Source organism: Stenella coeruleoalba, assembly GCF_951394435.1.
Source record: "Stenella coeruleoalba genome assembly, contig: scaffold_28, whole genome shotgun sequence".
Classification (NCBI taxonomy): Eukaryota; Metazoa; Chordata; class Mammalia; order Artiodactyla; family Delphinidae; genus Stenella; species Stenella coeruleoalba.
The window spans coordinates 405,291-423,805 of record NW_027645921.1 but is presented as its reverse complement, the minus strand read 5'-3'; the positions used below and the strand labels follow the sequence as shown (position 1 = coordinate 423,805).

At 44.5% G+C, this 18,515-nt stretch overlaps 2 long non-coding RNA genes across 2 annotated transcripts in view; one reads left to right on the top strand and one right to left on the bottom strand.

Moving 5' to 3' along the window:
- LOC307181473 overlaps positions 1-16,340 on the top strand; it is a 456,719-nt gene extending 440,379 nt beyond the window's left edge. The window contains exon 3 of the long non-coding RNA XR_013826868.1: positions 16,246-16,340. This is a non-coding gene — a long non-coding RNA (uncharacterized lncRNA). The remainder of the gene's footprint in view (positions 1-16,245) is intronic.
- LOC307181475 overlaps positions 1-18,515 on the bottom strand; it is a 392,267-nt gene that overhangs the window by 108,796 nt on the left and 264,956 nt on the right. The gene's annotated exons all lie outside the window — the stretch shown is intronic.

Here is an 18,515-nt window from a genome sequence, read left to right as displayed (position 1 = left end):
AACTTCTTTATCCATTATTTGCTCTCTGGGATATTTAACTTGTGCCGTAGAAGAGATTCCTGTAAAAAGAGCCGTCCCAAATTTTGGGGTTGCTGTGTCTTTTTGATATTAATTTCCCTAAGCTATGGGACCATAAGTGGAAGTGCCCTAGGCTCTGTTGCTTTGTTTTTTAGATGTTTCAGGAAACACCATACACTTCTCCAGAGTGGCTGTTGGCAATTTACATCCCGCCCATCAGCATAACAAGGCTCCCAGTTCTCCATGGCCTGTCGTTCCTTTATGGATTTTACACTTTTTTCAGATGGCCCTTTTGACCAGGTGGAAGTGAGACTTCATTGTAGTGCAGATTTCCTTTGCAAGCTTGCTTGGTTGGCCAAAAACGGCATATGCGTTTTTTCCTGAATATATTCAGGAAAAAATACATACGCCCTTTTTGGCCAAGTGCATCATTGTCGAGTTTCTGACTCTCTCATATGTTTTCAATGCAATTCCAGTCTACCTCCTGAAATCGGTTTCCTGCAGTTCTGCCTTGCTTTCAATGCCTCTTCATAGCCTTACCTAAATATATTTTTTAAAAATAGTTGGCCTTTATAACTCTGCAGGATTTTGAATTGCAGTGGCCCTTAGCTCCATTTTTTAGCTCTTATTTTTGTGGTCTTGCCCCGTAACCACAGGATTCCTTGAAGCCCTATTTTTCTTCTGGGGCACCTTGCTGTGCCTTTGGTTAATTCTTCTTACTGATGTGATATTAGAGTGACATGTGCCCATTGAAACCGCTACAGCTAGTTTCTCACTGGTTCCCCCTATTCCCATTCATCCTCTGCACTAACTGCAGACTGTGCGATACCAGAACTTAAAGGCATTGACTCCATGTGGGGATGTTGTTAGTAAAGCGGCTGGAATGTCGATCCGGAGCCCCAGGAGAGGAAAAATGAGGTGCGTTTTAGAAACCTTTCCCGATCATATGGTATACCAGTCGCTGGGTTTCCCAAGCATGGTTTAGCTGTAGGAAGATTCCCTTCAACCTGGAGTGTTGGGACCCTTGGACTGAGTAGCATGAAGTATTGCATTAAACTTTCGGCAGTTACTCACCAAAGCTCACCAATCCTGTCAGCCCCAAGTGTCCAGCCTTATGTCTTATCCAGCTGTGGGTTTATATGTGGTCAATCCAGGTTGCATCACAGCCCCTGAGCGAATTTTGTAAGAATTTTTCTCTCTTTCATTGTTTCAGCGTTTTGTTTTTAAAATTTATTTCTATAATGGGGTTTAGCTCCTTTTCACTGCTGTGTTTGTGCCGCTCTGCACACACTTGATTCCCTTATGGAGATATATCAATACATGGGTTTTAAGATTCTTATTCCTCAGATATATTTCTCTGCGGTGTATAGGGTGTGTTGAGGCCTGTTCATTGAGCAAGGTGTAGATCTTGTCTAATACCTATTTGGTTTATTGAACGGTATCTGTGCTAATTTCAAACTCTGGTTTTATGCATCACCCCACCTCTCCTTTCCCCTTAAGCTGACATAAGTGTGTTTTCTAAATGTGAGACACTGTTCTGTTCTGTAATTCATTTCTTGTGCAGCCATATTTACCCTCCCTCTATAAGTGATATCTTATGATATGTTTCTTTTTCTGTTTGACTTATTTCAAGTAGTATTATCGGACCTAAATCCACTCTTTATCCTTCTACTAGCCTTATTACATTGATTTCATGGTGAAGAGATATTCCATTGTACATAAGTACCACATCTTCTTTATCCATTGTTCTCTTTCCTGGGATATTTAAGGTGTACTGAAGTTGAGGTTCTTGTAAACAGAGTAGCCCTAAACTGTGGTGTGCTTGTGTCTTGTTGATTTTTAGACTTCCCTAGATATACTCCCATGATTGGAAGTGTCCTATGCTCTGTAGCTCTGTTTTTTAGATGATTTAGGAACCACCATACACTTCTCCAGAGTGGCTCTCGGCAGTTCACACACTGCCCATCAGCGTATAAAGTCTCCCTGTTCTCCATGGCCTGTCCTGCATTTCTGGTTTTTACAATTTTTTAGGATGGCCCTTTTGACCGGTGGGAAGTGAGACTTCTTTGTTGTGCACATTTGCATTGCTTGCTTGGTTCCTTGCCCATAAAGTGCGTATGCGTTTTTTCCTGGATATAATCAGGAAAAAACGCATACGCCCTTTTGGGCCAACTGCATCATTGTCGAAATTCTGCCGCTTTTCATGTGCGTTAAAGACGAGTCCAATCTATCTCTTGAAATCTGTTTCTTGCAATTCTGTCTTGCATTCAGATCCTCTTCTTTGCCTTACCTCAACATATTTTTGGACGTTAGTTTTCATTTATAACTCTGCAGGTTTGTGAATTGCAGTGACCCTGAGCTCCATTTTTTAAGTTGCTCTTTTGTGAGCTGGCCTCAAACCCGCAGGATTGCTTCAGGCCCTATTTTGGCTCCGGCGAGGCAGGCTGAGCCTTTCTTTAATTCTTATTCTTAATGGGAAATTAGAGTGATATGTGCCCGTCCAAACCCCTACAACTCTTCTCTCATTGGTTCCCCCTCTTCCCGTTCATCCTCCTCACAATTTGCAAAATGTGTGAAACAGAAGTTTAAATGTGCTGATTCTCCAAGTGGGGAGATTCTAAGTAGCGTGGCTGGAATGGTGAACAGGAGCACCAGGAGAGGATAAATGAGGTGCATTTTAGACACATCTCCCGATCACATGGTGTACAGTCCTCTGGGATTTCCATGCATGTTTTAGCTGTAGGAAGATCCCTTGAACCTGCAGATTTGGGACCCATTGAATGGGTACCAGGTAGTATTACTTTAAAGGGTGTGCATTTCCTCACCCACCCTCACATTTCTCTTAGCGCAAACAGTTTCCAGCCTTATGTCTCATCCTGCTGTGGGTCTAGATGTGTTCAATCCATGTTGCATCACCGTCCCTGAGGAAAAGTTGTAAGAGGTTTTCTCTGTCTCTCTGTCGTTTATTTTTTTCAATTTATTACTATATTGGTTACAGCTGATTTTCAAAGCTCTGTTTCTTGCTGCTGTACATCCACTTGATTCGCGTACAGAGAGACATCAATAAATTCTTTTTCAGATTCTTACCAGTCGTATATATTCTTTTCCGGTGACTTGAGTGTGCTGAGTGCAGTTCTTTTAGCTACCGTGTAGGCCTTGTTGATTATCAGTTTGGTATTTGGAATGGTATCTTTGCTAATTTCAACCTCCTGGATGATGCCTCACCCCTCCCCACCTTTCCCGTTTAGCAGCCTTATGCGTGTTTTCTACATATTTGACTATGTTTTTGTTTTGTAATTTATTTCATGTGTAGCCATTTTGGATTCCACCTTTAAGTGATATCTTATGATATGTGTCTTTTTCTTTTTGAATTCTGTCACTTAGAATGATCATACGTAACTCCTCCGGAGTTGTTACAACTGGCCATATTTCATTGATTTCCAGGCTGAATAATATTCCACTCTACCTAAGTACCACATCTCTATCCATTTTTTCCCTCCAGAGACATTTAAGTTATATCCTAGTCGAGGATCTTTTAAACAGAGAGGGGGTAAACATTGGGGTGCCTGTGTCCTCTCGATTTTTGTTTTTCCCAAGATATACGCCCATGAGTGCAAGTGCCCTATGCTCTGTAGCTCATTTTTTAGATGCTTTAGTAAACACAATACACTTCTCCAGAATGGCCGTTGGCAATATACATTTCCACTATAAGTCTCACAGGGCTCCCTCTTCTCGTTGCCCTGTCCTGCATTTCTGTTGTTTACGCTTTATGAGGATGGCTCTTCTGACTGATGCGAAGTGATATCTTTTGTAGTATTGACTTCCAGTGCCCACCTGTTTGGTTGGCTAAAAAAGTGTATGCCCTTTTCTTGAATATATACAGAAAAGAACGCATACACCCTTTTTGGCCAACTGCAATGTTGGCAATGTTCAGCTCCTTTTCTTGTGCTTAATGGCGAGTCCTTTCTACCTCCTCAAATCCCTTTCCTGCCATTCTCCCTTGCTTACAAGTCCTTTTCTCTGACTTTCCTCAAGACATTTTTCAGTGATGGATATTTTCAACTCTGCAATTTTGTGAATTTTACTGCCCCTGAGTTCCATTGTTCAACTCGTGTTTATGGGAACTGGCCACAAAGCAGCGGGATTTCCTCAAGCCCTATACTGTTTCCATGGGCAACCCTAGCCTTTGGTCAATTCGTCTTCCTGATTGGAAATTAGAGTGACATGTGCCTGTCTGAACACCTAGGACTTGTCTCTCATTGTTCCTCATCCTTCCGCTTCATCCTCTGGACAAATTCCAAACTGTACGCAACAGGATGTTGACAGTGCTGACATCTCCAAGTGGGGAGACTGTTAGTAAAGACGCTGGAGGGGTGAACCCGAGCACCAGGAGATGAGGAGATGAGATGCCTTTTCCAAACTCTTCCCGATCAGACGGTATACCATCCTCTGGGTGTGACAGACATGTTATAGCAGTAGGAAGAGTCCCATTCATGTAAGGAGAACACCAGGGCTTTTTCAAAATCAGTGTCTCCCCGAAACCCAAACTGGGGAATTTTTTAAGCTACGGCTACACATATGTTCATTAAGGGCCTTGGGAAGTAGGCAGAGTCCAAACTTTAGATGATTGAAGTCTTCAGGGTCAGAAGCACTCACCACCAGCTTCCCTTAGGCTACACTTTAACTGTCATTGATAGATGATGTCAATAAAAATATCTATTCTTTTTCAGATTATTTCCCCTTATAGGTTATTGCAAAATGTTGAGTGTAGTTCCCTGTGCTATACAGTAGTTCCTTGTTGATGATCTATTTTATACATAGCAGTGTGTATGTGTTCATTCCAAACTGTTAATTTATCCCTCCTCCCACCTTTCCCCTTTGGTAATAATAAATTATAAGATTTTATACTTCTCAGAAATGGGGGAGCTGAAAGAGAGGTATCATTTTCAATGGAAAAGCATTTAAAACAAGATTGAAGGTTTAACCAAGATTATTAGCTGTACATCCTTGGAAAGAAATCACTTCGTTTCTCTAATATTGACCTGACAAATAAGACAAACCTTTTCACTGAACTTGCTTATAAAAAGTGATGGAAATATCAAATGGAAGTGTTAAAAACATCTTATTTTACCCGAGCCTTATACACTGTTCTATGTTAACTACAGTTTGGCTCACACATCTGTTCATTGAGGTTACAATAGTCTCAATTTCTGTTACTGATCCTCCAGAGTGGACCCCAACAAGTGTCCCCCTGCCCAGTGTCATTGGGGCCAACAGATCGAGACTGAGTTTGGTTCACAAGCAAAGGAAACTTTATATTTTGATCAGAGAATGGAGAGGTGAGAGCATGCACTACCCCGTGGGCTGTGGGCTGGGCTGCTGTGTAGAGATCCTGTCAGAGTCAGTGGGAGGGAGGGAGGCGGCGGAGCTCTCGAGGGCCGGGTTGGCTGTAGCTCAGCCTCTATATCGTGGAGTCTGCACTGGGCCCCAGGAGCTGAGGTGTCGACCCAGCCATTCTGCACTAGGAAATCTGGTCTGAAGTGCCGGGTGTGGAACCTCTGCATGTGGGACCCTAGGAGCACGTGAAATTAGACAAAACACAAAGGATAAAAAAGGTTAGACTTGACTTTATTGCCCAGATTCTATTTTTATCTCCCAGGGATTTTTAATGGGCTTTGCTGGGGACAAACCCCTCCTCTGCCTTTTGTCCCGTTCCTCATTCTTGGAGTGCTGAGGGTGCAGACCCTTCTTCTGTAACTGCTGAGTGCTGAGTTGGGAGCCCTCATACCCTGGGGCGAGGGTCAGAGCTTCTCCCCAGCAGCCTCCCGGTGACGTTGATTGTCCCCAGGACACCTGCCTCCCTGCTCGTCCACCTGAGCACCAGCATTGGAAGTGTTATAGATTCTAATGACCTTTAAGGGTCCAGGAAAGAGATGTGCAGAGACGCTGTGGGGGCCGGTTTCACCCCGCCCCACATTTGTTCGGCCACCTTAGGCTGACTGTCTCTGCCAGCCTAGATGCTCTGACCAGTAGTCTGCGCTTTCTTCAGTTAGGCCCCTGAATTAACGTACAAACAGCACCAGGTGTCAGAGCCCTGCCCGCTCAACTCCCAGACAGTCCAGGGTCAGTGGTGACCAAGGACCATGATGGCTACTGAGTCAACAGCCTTTTGAAGTAAACAGGAGTCCAGCCGGTCTTATTGGCCACCATCATCACGGTGTCTGTCGGCTTTTCTATGGTGACAGTGTGGTATACTGTTCCCCCGCCAAGATTATTAGCTCCCCTCTGGGTGCAGTAAGTCCTGCAAGCAGTAGTCTACTCTTTTGGGACACACTCTTGTTGTTTTATGAGAGAAACTCCAGGTCAAGTGATGTTCACACGAGTCGTCATGGTGCCCTGTTGCCCCCGGTTATCTCTCTGGATGTTGGAGTTGGAGGGCCTCCTCACTCGAGGTCGGTGTGCCCACGGAGCGAACCCTGCAACTTCAGGGCATGGTTGGTGGTTAGGATCACCACGTGGGGTCCTTTTCCCTTAGGAGGGAGGTGGCCTTTTGGGCTGCTGATTTCCAGGTTTTTAGATACCGCCAGTATCTTGGCCAGATGTGGCAGTGGGCCAAGCCCCTTAGTGACCGTAGTTTATCCTACCTGGATGGCATTCTTGCATTGTTCCATTTCAAGTGGTCCCAGTTTTTGCACTAATTCTCCAATGGCGATTCACCTTTCACCGGGAATGTAAAGGTCAAAGGGTTTAGCTAAATTAGGGAGTTCCAGGGCAAGGGTCTGAATTGACTGCTCTTTCCATTCTTGAAAGGCCACTTCTGGATTCTATTCAAAAGGATCATCATCTTTTCCTTTCAGTGTTTCATATAGAGGCCCAGCTAGTAGACTGTAGCTAGGGATCCAGAAGCAGCAAACCCTGGCCTCCCCAGGAACCCCTAAGCTGTCTTCTAGTTTTAGAAAGGGGTAAGGCTGAAAATGGTTTCTTCCCTTTCCTGGGATGGGCTTCTCTGACCTTCTGTGAGAATGAAGCCCAGGCAGGTCACCGCAGTCTGTGATATTTGAGCTTTTTCTTGGACAACTTCTATCCTTTATTGGCTTGGTAGTTCAGAGGCCTCCTTAGTAGGGCTGGTGATCAGAATGTCGTCTGCATATTGAAGGAGGGTTTCCTTTTCCAGAGGTAGAACTTTTAGGTCTTTAGCTAAGCTTTCCCCAAAGATGGTGTGGGAATTTTTGCACCCTTGGGGCCAGACGGCCCGGAAGTATTGTTTTAGTTGTATGTTGAGTCCTGTCACTCACAAGCCAAAATTTCTTGTGACTCTGGGACTAATGGAATACAAAAGAAGGCATCATTGAAGACTAATACAGAATACCATGTCCTGGTGGTTGGTAGAATGACCAGCAGGGTGTAGGAATTAGGAGCAGCTGGAGGTATATCCTCGGTGGCTTCACTGACTGTCCTGACATCCTTTACCAGGTCCCCAGCAGCCCATGGGGCTCTCGTGGTCAGACCAATCCCAGAATATGGAGCTCACCTGGGCAGGTACCCCACCCCCACCCCAGCCCACGGGGCTCTCGTGGTCAGGCCCCTCCCAAGATACAGAGCTACCCTTGCGGGTACCGTGGCAGGGCTGGGCACACAGGAACCGTGCACATAGCCCTCATTGCAGAGCACCCCCAGCTCACCTGTCGCTCAGAGCTGACACAGAGCACCTCAGAGCAGGACTTGAACTAACAAACAGCAGCTGCGACAGGTCTGTGACCCTGGGCATCACTCCGTGAGGCCTCCCTCCACCTGGTCTTCCAGAGACTTCCACTGCACCCGGGGCACCAGGCCTCTGTCTCCAACCACCACCCACCCCTCCTCTCCCTGACTCCTGGGTTTCTCTCATTAGGAGAGGGTTTTCTTGAAGTTGTCTCCCACTCATGGGCCAGATAAAATGATTAGAAAACAAGCCAAAGCTGCAGCCCCTTGTCTATCCTGACTCTCAGGAGCCCACACCTGTTCCTTGGACCTGGCCGGTTCAGCAAGTTCCATTTTCTGCAACTGTGAGCCCCTGAGGGGTGATGATTGGCTGACCTGGGCAGCCTTACCGTGCCGGCCAGCCCTCCCCAGGTGTGCCTGGGTTGAGATCAATATAAATACCACTCCAGGCAGCAAGAGCCCCTGCAGCCATGCCTGACGCCATTTTCTCTGCCCTGTCAGCAGTCTCGGGGCTGGGCTGGTGGGAGGGAGTGAGAGGCCACGGCTTTGTGGGTGGCCCAGTGTGAGTGGGGCTCTGCTGGACTTTCTGCAGCAGTTGCCAGGCTGCCACCTGCTAAAGAAGAGGATGTGTCACCCATACCTGCTGCTGGAATTTCTCCCTGGGCAGAGGTGAGGAAGGAAAAAAGCAGTGGGGGCAGGGACAGGACGGGTATCTCAGGCAGGGAAATGGAAATCTTCCAGAAGAGCACCCAGGGCCAGGACCATCCTGGCTGGCCTGCAGGCACCAAGTCGGCCGGCATGCTGTCACTCGTGTGGCTCTATGGCCCTTCCTCTAGGCTTTCAAGTCCTTGTATATATTCAGGTGTTTTACCTGGGACGGGTGGGAATAGTTCAGCAGCAACTGGCCTGGGGCTCAGCTCACGTTTACTCACAGATGCCTCGGCACGGTGCCCCAGCTTTGCAATGAGGACGCTTGTTGCGTGGGAGCTGCTGGCTGAATGGGAGACGATTCCCCACCACTGACCAACTTCAGAATTGTTTACAACTGGAGCAAGTGCCCTGATACGGTTTTCCTCTGTGTAACTGGTGGGTTCTGTGTTTTTTTTCTCTTTTTCGTTTTTGGTTCAAGGTAGATTTTATTCCTCTTTTTTGTATTTACAGATATAAGCATGGAAATAATTTATTCATATAAATACATGTATGTGCAGGGAATAATTGTTTTTTCTGTTTTATTTTTTAAATTTTACTTCTTTTTAATTTTGAATTTTATTTTATATTTTTATACAGCAGGTTCTTATTGGTTATCTATTTTATACATATAAATGTATACATGCCAATCCCAGTCTCTCAACTCCTCCCACCACCACCCCCCCAACAGCTTTCCCCCCTTGTTGTCCATACGTTTGTTGTCTACATCTGTTGCTCTATTTATGCCTTGCAAAATGGTTAATCTGTACAGTTTTTCTAGGTTCCACATATATGCATGAATATACAAGATTTGTTTTTCTCTTTCTGACTTACTTCACTCTGTATGACAGTCTCTAGATCCATCGACGTCTCTACAAATGACCCAATTTCATTCCTTTTCATGGCTGAGTAATATTCCATTTTATATATGTACCACAGCTTTATGCATTCGTCTGTCTGTGGGCATTTAGGTTGCTTCCATTACCTCGATATTGTAAATAGTGATGCAATGAACATTGCGGTGAATGACTCTTTTTGATTTATGGTTTTGTCTGGGTATATGTCCAGTACTGGGATTGCTGTATCATATGGTAATTCTATTGTTAGTTTCTTAAGAAATTCCATATTGTTCTCCATAATGACTGTATCAATTTATATTCCCAACAATAGTGGAAGAGGGTTCCTTTTCTCCACACCCTTTCCAGCATTTTTTGTTTGTAGATTTTCAATGATGCCTATTCTACCAGGTGTGAGGTGATACCTCATTGTTGAATCCATTTTGTTGAGCAAGGGGTAGCTCTTGTCTATTACATATTTGGCTTATGGAACGGTATCTGTGCTAATTTCAAACTCTGCTTTTATGCAGCACCCCAACTCACCTTCCCCCTTAAGCAGGCATAAGTTGGTTTTCTAAACTTGAGACCCTGTTCTGTTCTGTAATTCAGTTCCTGTGTAGCCAAGTTTACATTCCGTGTATTAGTGATATCTTATGATGTTTCTTTTTCTGTGTGACTTATTTCAGTTAGAATCATCGTACCTGAATCCACTCATTATGCTGCTACGGGCCTGATGACATAGATTTCATTGCTGAGTGATACTGCATTGTACGTAAGTAACACAAGTTCTTTATCCATTTTTCACTTTCTGTGATATTGAACATGTACGGTAAACGAGGTTCTTGTAAACGGAGGTGTCAAAAACTTTGGGGTGGCTGTGTCTTTTTTATTTTAATTTCCCTAAGCTATAGGACCATAAGTGGAAGTGCCCTACGCTCTGTTGCTTTGTTTTTTAGATGTTTCAGGAAACACCATACACTTCTCCCGAGTGTCTGTTGGCAATTTACATCCCGCCCATCAACATAACAAGGCTCCCAGTTCTCCATGGCCTGTCCTGCCTTTCTGGATTTTACACTTTTTTCAGATGGCCCTTTTGACCGGGGGGAAGTGAGACTTCATTGTAGTGCAGATTTCCTTTGCAAGCTTGCTTGGTTGGCCAAAAAGGGCGTATGCATTTTTTCCTGAATATATTCAGGAAAAAACACATACGCCCTTTTTGGCCAAGTGCATCATTGTGGACGTTCTGCCTCTTTTCCTATGCTTTCAATGCAATTCCAGTCTACCTCCTGAAATCGGTTTCCTGCAATTCTGCCCCGCTTTCAAGTCCTCTTGGCAGCCTTACTTCAGTCTATTTTTGGACGATAGCTGTCATTTATAACTCTGCACGTTTGTGAATTACAGTGCCCCTGAGCTCCTTTCTTCAACTCGCTTTCTTGTGACCTGGCCGCAACACCGCAGGATGGCTTCAGGCCCTAGTCTGGTTCCGGCACGGCACGCTGAGCCTTTGGTTAATTCCTCTTCCTGGTGGGAAATGAGAGTTAAATTTGCCCGTCCAGACACCTCCAGCTAGCCTCTCATTGGTTCTCGCTATTCCTGTTCATCTTCCGCAGAAATTGCAAACTGGGCCAAACAGGAGGTTAAAGGGACTGACTCTCCAAGTGGGGAGAGTGTTAGTAAAGCGTCTGGAATGTTGCACCCGAGTACCAGGGGAGGAAAACTGAGACATATTTGAACACGTCTCCCGTTCACATGGTTGATCATACTTGGGTTCCACATGCATGTTTTAGCTGAAGGAAGAATACCTTAAACCTGGAGAGTTAAGACCCGTGTAAAGGGTACCATGCAATATGACTTCAAAGGGTCTTCATTTGCTCACCGAACCTCTCCAATCCTATCACTGCTGCGTTTATGCCCCTGTACACATGCTTGATTCTCTTTCGGAGACATAGCAATCCCTAGGTTTTAAGATACTTACTAGTCAGGTACATTCTTAGGAGTTTAATATGCGGTGTTGAGTCCATTTCGTTGAGCAAGGAGTAGCTCTTGTCTATTCCATATTTGGCTTAAGGAACTTTATCTGTACTCATTTCAATCTCTGGTTTTATGCAGCACCCCAACTCACCTTTCCCCTTAAGCAAGCATAAGTTGGTTTTCTAAATTTGAGACCCTGTTCTGTTCTGTAATTCAGTTCCTGTGTAGCCAAGTTTACATTCCGTGTATTACTGATATCTTATGATGTTTCTTTTTCTGTGTGACTTATTTCAGTTAGAATCATCATACCTGAATCCACTCATTGTGCTGCTAAGGGCCTGATGACACAGATTTCATTGCTGAGTGATATTGCTTTGTAAGTAAATACCACAACTTCTTTCTCCATTTTTCACTTTCTGTGATGTTGAACTTGTACTGGAAACGAGGTTCTTGTAAACAGAGCCGTTCGAAACTTTGGGGTGGCTGTGTCTTTTTGATTTTAATTTCCCTAAGCTATAGGACCATAAGTGGAAGTGCCCTAGGTTCTGTTGCTTTGTTTTTTAGATGTTTCAGGAAACACCATACACTTCTCCCGAGTGGTTGTTGGCAATTTACATCCCGCCCATCAGCATAACAAGGCTCCCAGTTCTCCATGGCCTGTCCTGCCTTTCTGGATTTTACACTTTTTTCAGATGGCCCTTTTGACCAGGGGGAAGTGAGACTTCATTGTAGTGCAGATTTCCTTTGCAAGCTTGCTTGGTTGGCCAAAAAGGGCGTATGCGTTTTTTCCTGAATATATTCAGGAAAAAACGCATACGCCCTTTTTGGCCAAGTGTATCATTGTGGACGTTCTGCCTCTTTTCCTATGCTTTCAATGCAATTCCAGTCTACCTCCTGAAATCGGTTTCCTGCAATTCTGCCCTGCTTTCAAGTCCTCTTGGCAGCCTTACTTCAGTATATTTTTGGACAATAGCTGTCATTTATAACTCTGCAGGTTTGTGAATTACAGTGCCCCTGAGCTCCTTTCTTCAACTCGCTTTCTTGTGAGCTGGCCGAAACACCGCAGGATGGCTTCAGGCCCTAATTTGGTTCAGGCACGGCACGCTGAGCCTTTGGTTAATTCCTCTTCCTGGTGGGAAATGAGAGTTAAATTTGCCCGTCCAGACACCTCCAGCTAGTCTCTCATTGGTTCTCGCTATTCCTGTTCATCTTCCGCAGAAATTGCAAACTGGGCCAAACAGGAGGTTAAAGGGACTGACTCTCTAAGTCGGGAGAGTGTTAGTAAAGCGTCTGGAATGTTGCACCCGAGTACCAGGGGAGGAAAACTGAGACATATTTGAACACGTCTCCCGATCACATGGTTGATCATACTCTAGGTTCCACATGCATGTTTTAGCTGAAGGAAGAATACCTTAAACCTGGGTAGTTGAAACCCGTGGAATGGGTACCATGCAATATGACTTCAAAGGGTCTTCATTTGCTCACCGAACCTCTCCAATCCTATCACTGCTGCGTTTATGCCCCTGTACACAAGTTTGATTCTCTTTTGGAGACATAGCAATCCATAGGTTTTAAGATACTTACTAGTCAGGTACATTCTTAGGCGTTTAATATGCGGTGTTGAGTCCATTTCGTTGAGCAAGGAGTAGCTCTTGTCTATTCCATATTTGGCTTAAGGAACTTTATCTGTGCTCATTTCATTCTCTGGTTTTATGCAGCACCCCAACTCACCTTTACCCTTAAGCAAGCATAAGTTGGTTTTCTAAATTTGAGACCCTGTTCTGTTCTGTAATTCAGTTCCTGTGTAGCCAAGTTTACATTCCGTGTATTACTGATATCTTATGATGTTTCTTTTTCTGTGTAACTTATTTCAGTTAGAATCATCATACCTGAATCCACTCATTGTGCTGCTAAGGGCCTGATGACACAGATTTCATTGCTGAGTGATATTGATTTGTAAGTAAATACCACAACTTCTTTCTCCATTTTTCACTTTCTGCAATGTTGAACTTGTACTGTAAACGAGGTTCTTGTAAACAGAGCCGTTCGAAACTTTGGGGTGGCTGTGTCTTTTTGATTTTAATTTCCCTAAGCTATAGGACCATAAGTGGAAGTGCCCTAGGTTCTGTTGCTTTGTTTTTTAGATGTTTCAGGAAACACCATACACTTCTCCCGAGTGGTTGTTGGCAATTTACATCCCGCCCATCAGCATAACAAGGCTCCCAGTTCTCCATGGCCTGTCCTGCCTTTCTGGATTTTACACTTTTTTCAGATGGCCCTTTTGACCGGGGGGAAGTGAGACTTCATTGTAGTGCAGATTTCCTTTGCAAGCTTGCTTGGTTGGCCAAAAAGGGCCTATGCGTTTTTTCCTGAATATATTCAGGAAAAAACGCATACGCCCTTTTTGGCCAAGTGCATCATTGTGGACGTTCTGCCTCTTTTCCTATGCTTTCAATGCAATTCCAGTCTACCTCCTGAAATCGGTTTCCTGCAATTCTGCCCCGCTTTCAAGTCCTCTTGGCAGCCTTACTTCAGTCTATTTTTGGACGATAGCTGTCATTTATAACTCTGCAGGTTTGTGAATTACAGTGCCCCTGAGCTCCTTTCTTCAACTCGCTTTCTTTTGAGCTGGCTGCAACACCGCAGGATGGCTTCAGGCCCTAATCTGGTTCCGGTACGGCACGCTGAGCCTTTGGTTATTTCCTCTTCCTGTTGGGAAATGAGAGTTAAATTTGCCCGTCCAGAAACCTCCAACTAGCCTCTCATTGGTTCTCGCTATTCCTGTTCATCTTCCGCAGAAATTGCAAACTGTGCCAAACAGGAGGTTAAAGGCGCTGACTCTCCAAGTGGGGAGAGTGTTAGTAAAGCGTCTGGAATGTTGCACCCGAGTACCAGGGGAGGAAAACTGAGACATATTTGAACACGTCTCCCGATCACATGGTTGATCATACTCTGGGTTCCACATGCATATTTTAGCTGAAGGAAGAATACCTAAAACCTGGGTAGTTGAAACCCGTGGAATGGGTACCATGCAATATGACTTCAAAGGGTCTTCATTTGCTCACCGAACCTCTCCAATCCTATCACTGCTGCGTTTATGCCCCTGTACACATGCTTGATTCTCTTTCGGAGACATAGCAATCCATAGGTTTTAAGATACTTACTAGTCAGGTACATTCTTAGGCATTTAATATGCGGTGTTGAGTGCATTTCGTTGAGTAAGCAGTAGCTCTTGTCTATTCCATATTTGGCTTAAGGAACTTTATCTGTGCTCATTTCAATCTCTGGTTTTATGCAGCACCCCAACTCACCTTTCCCCTTAAGCAAGCATAAGTTGGTTTTCTAAATTTGAGACCCTGTTCTGTTTTGGAATGCAGTTCCTGTGTAGCCAAGTTTACATTCCGTGTATTAGTGATATCTTATGATGTTTCTTTTTCTGTGTGACTTATTTCAGTTAGAATCATCGTACCTGAATCCACTCATTATGCTGCTACGGGCCTGATGACATAGATTTCATTGCTGAGTGATACTGCATTGTACGTAAGTACCCCAAGTTCTTTATCCATTTCTCACTTTCTGTGATATTTAACTTGTACGGTAAACGAGGTTCTTGTAAACGGAGGCGTCCCAAACTTTGGGGTGGCTGTGTCTTTTTGATTTTAATTTCCCTAAGCTATAGGACCATAAGTGGAAGTGCCCTAGGCTCTGTTGCTTTGTTTTTTAGATGTTTCAGGAAACACCATACACTTCTCCCGAGTGGTTGTTGGCAATTTACATCCTGCCCATCAGCATAACAAGGCTCCCAGTTCTCCATGGCCTGTCCTGCCTTTCTGGATTTTACACTTTTTTCAGATGGCCCTTTTGACCGGGGGGAAGTGAGACTTCATTGTAGTGCAGATTTCCTTTGCAAGCTTGCTTGGTTGGCCAAAAAGGGCGTATGCGTTTTTTCCTGAATATATTCAGGAAAAAACGTATACGCCCTTTTTGGCCAAGTGCATCATTGTGGACGTTCTGCCTCTTTTCCTATGCTTTCAATGCAATTCCAGTCTACCTCCTGAAATCGGTTTCCTGCAATTCTGCCCCGCTTTCAAGTCCTCTTGGCAGCCTTACTTCAGTCTATTTTTGGACGATAGCTGTCATTTATAACTCTGCAGGTTTGTGAATTACAGTGCCCCTGAGCTCCTTTCTTCAACTCGCTTTCTTGTGACCTGGCCGCAACACCACAGGATGGCTTCAGGCCCTAATCTGGTTCCGGCACGGCACGCTGAGCCTTTGGTTATTTCCTCTTCCTGGTGGGAAATGAGAGTTAAATTTGCCCGTCCAGACACCTGCAGCTAGCCTCTCATTGGTTCTCGCTATTCCTGTTCATCTTCCGCAGAAATTACAAACTGGGCCAAACAGGAGGTTAAAGGCGCTGACTCTCCAAGTGGGGTGAGTGTTAGTAAAGCGTCTGGAATGTTGCACCCGAGTACCAGGGGAGGAAAACTGAGACATATTTGAACACGTCTCCCGTTCACATGGTTGATCATACTTGGGTTCCACATGCATGTTTTAGCTGAAGGAAGAATACCTTAACCAGGAGAGTTAAGACCCGTGTAATGGGTACCATGCAATATGACTTCAAAGGGTCTTCATTTGCTCACCGAACCTCTCCAATCCTATCACTGCTGCGTTTATGCCCCTGTACACATGCTTGATTCTCTTTCGGAGACATAGCAATCCATAGGTTTTAAGATACTTACTAGTCAGGTACATTCTTAGGCCTTTAATATGCGGTGTTGAGTGCATTTCGTTGAGCAAGGAGTAGCTCTTGTCTATTCCATATTTGGCTTAAGGAACTTTATCTGTGCTCATTTCAATCTCTGGTTTTATGCAGCACCCCAACTCACCTTTACCCTTAAGCAAGCATAAGTTGGTTTTCTAAATTTGAGACCCTGTTCTGTTCTGTAATTCAGTTCCTGTGTAGCCAAGTTTACATTCCGTGTATTACTGATATCTTATGATGTTTCTTTTTCTGTGTAACTTATTTCAGTTAGAATCATCATACCTGAATCCACTCATTTTGCTGCTAAGGGCCTGATGACACAGATTTCATTGCTGAGTGATATTGCTTTGTAAGTAAATACCACAACTTCTTTCTCCATTTTTCACTTTCTGCGATGTTGAACTTGTACTGTAAACGAGGTTCTTGTAAACAGAGCCGTTCGAAACTTTGGGGTGGCTGTGTCTTTTTGATTTTAATTTCCCTAAGCTATAGGACCATAAGTGGAAGTGCCCTAGGTTCTGTTGCTTTGTTTTTTAGATGTTTCAGGAAACACCATACACTTCTCCCGAGTGGTTGTTGGCAATTTACATCCCGCCCATCAGCATAACAAGGCTCCCAGTTCTCCATGGCCTGTCCTGCCTTTCTGGATTTTACACTTTTTTCAGATGGCCCTTTTGACCGGGGGGAAGTGAGACTTCATTGTAGTGCAGATTTCCTTTGCAAGCTTGCTTGGTTGGCCAAAAAGGGCCTATGCGTTTTTTCCTGAATATATTCAGGAAAAAACGCATACGCCCTTTTTGGCCAAGTGCATCATTGTGGACGTTCTGCCTCTTTTCCTATGCTTTCAATGCAATTCCAGTCTACCTCCTGAAATCGGTTTCTTGCAATTCTGCCCCGCTTTCAAGTCCTCTTGGCAGCCTTACTTCAGTATATTTTTGGACGATAGCTGTCATTTATAACTCTGCAGGTTTGTGAATTACAGTGCCCCTGAGCTCCTTTCTTCAACTCGCTTTCTTTTGAGCTGCCGCAACACCGCAGGATGGCTTCAGGCCCTAATCTGGTTCCGGTACGGCACGCTGAGCCTTTGGTTATTTCCTCTTCCTGTTGGGAAATGAGAGTTAAATTTGCCCGTCCAGACACCTCCAACTAGCCTCTCATTGGTTCTCGCTATTCCTGTTCATCTTCCGCAGAAATTGCAAACTGTGCCAAACAGGAGGTTAAAGGCGCTGACTCTCCAAGTGAGGAGAGTGTTAGTAAAGCGTCTGGAATGTTGCACCCGAGTACCAGGGGAGGAAAACTGAGACATATTTGAACACGTCTCCCGATCACATGGTTGATCATACTCTGGGTTCCACATGCATATTTTAGCTGAAGGAAGAATACCTAAAACCTGGGTAGTTGAAACCCGTGGAATGGGTACCATGCAATATGACTTCAAAGGGTCTTCATTTGCTCACCGAACCTCTCCAATCCTATCACTGCTGCGTTTATGCCCCTGTACACATGCTTGATTCTCTTTCGGAGACATAGCAATCCATAGGTTTTAAGATACTTACTAGTCAGGTACATTCTTAGGCGTTTAATATGCGGTGTTGAGTGCATTTCGTTGAGCAAGGAGTAGCTCTTGTCTATTCCATATTTGGCTTAAGGAACTTTATCTGTGCTCATTTCAATCTCTGGTTTTATGCAGCACCCCAACTCACCTTTCCCCTTAAGCAAGCATAAGTTGGTTTTCTAAATTTGAGACCCTGTTCTGTTTTGGAATGCAGTTCCTGTGTAGCCAAGTTTACATTCCGTGTATTAGTGATATCTTATGATGTTTCTTTTTCTGTGTGACTTATTTCAGTTAGAATCATCGTACCTGAATCCACTCATTATGCTGCTACGGGCCTGATGACATAGATTTCATTGCTGAGTGATACTGCATTGTACGTAAGTACCCCAAGTTCTTTATCCATTTCTCACTTTCTGTGATATTTAACTTGTACGGTAAACGAGGTTCTTGTAAACGGAGGCGTCCCAAACTTTGGGGTGGCTGTGTCTTTTTGATTTTAATTTCCCTAAGCTATAGGACCATAAGTGGAAGTGCCCTAGGCTCTGTTGCTTTGTTTTTTAGATGTTTCAGGAAACACCATACACTTCTCCCGAGTGGTTGTTGGCAATTTACATCCCGCCCATCAGCATAACAAGGCTCCCAGTTCTCCATGGCCTGTCCTGCCTTTCTGGATTTTACACTTTTTTCAGATGGCCCTTTTGACCGGGGGGAAGTGAGACTTCATTGTAGTGCAGATTTCCTTTGCAAGCTTGCTTGGTTGGCCAAAAAGGGCGTATGCGTTTTTTCCTGAATATATTCAGGAAAAAACGCATACGCCCTTTTTGGCCAAGTGCATCATTGTGGACGTTCTGCCTCTTTTCCTATGCTTTCAATGCAATTCCAGTCTACCTCCTGAAATCGGTTTCCTGCAATTCTGCCCCGCTTTCAAGTCCTCTTGGCAGCCTTACTTCAGTCTATTTTTGGACGATAGCTGTCATTTATA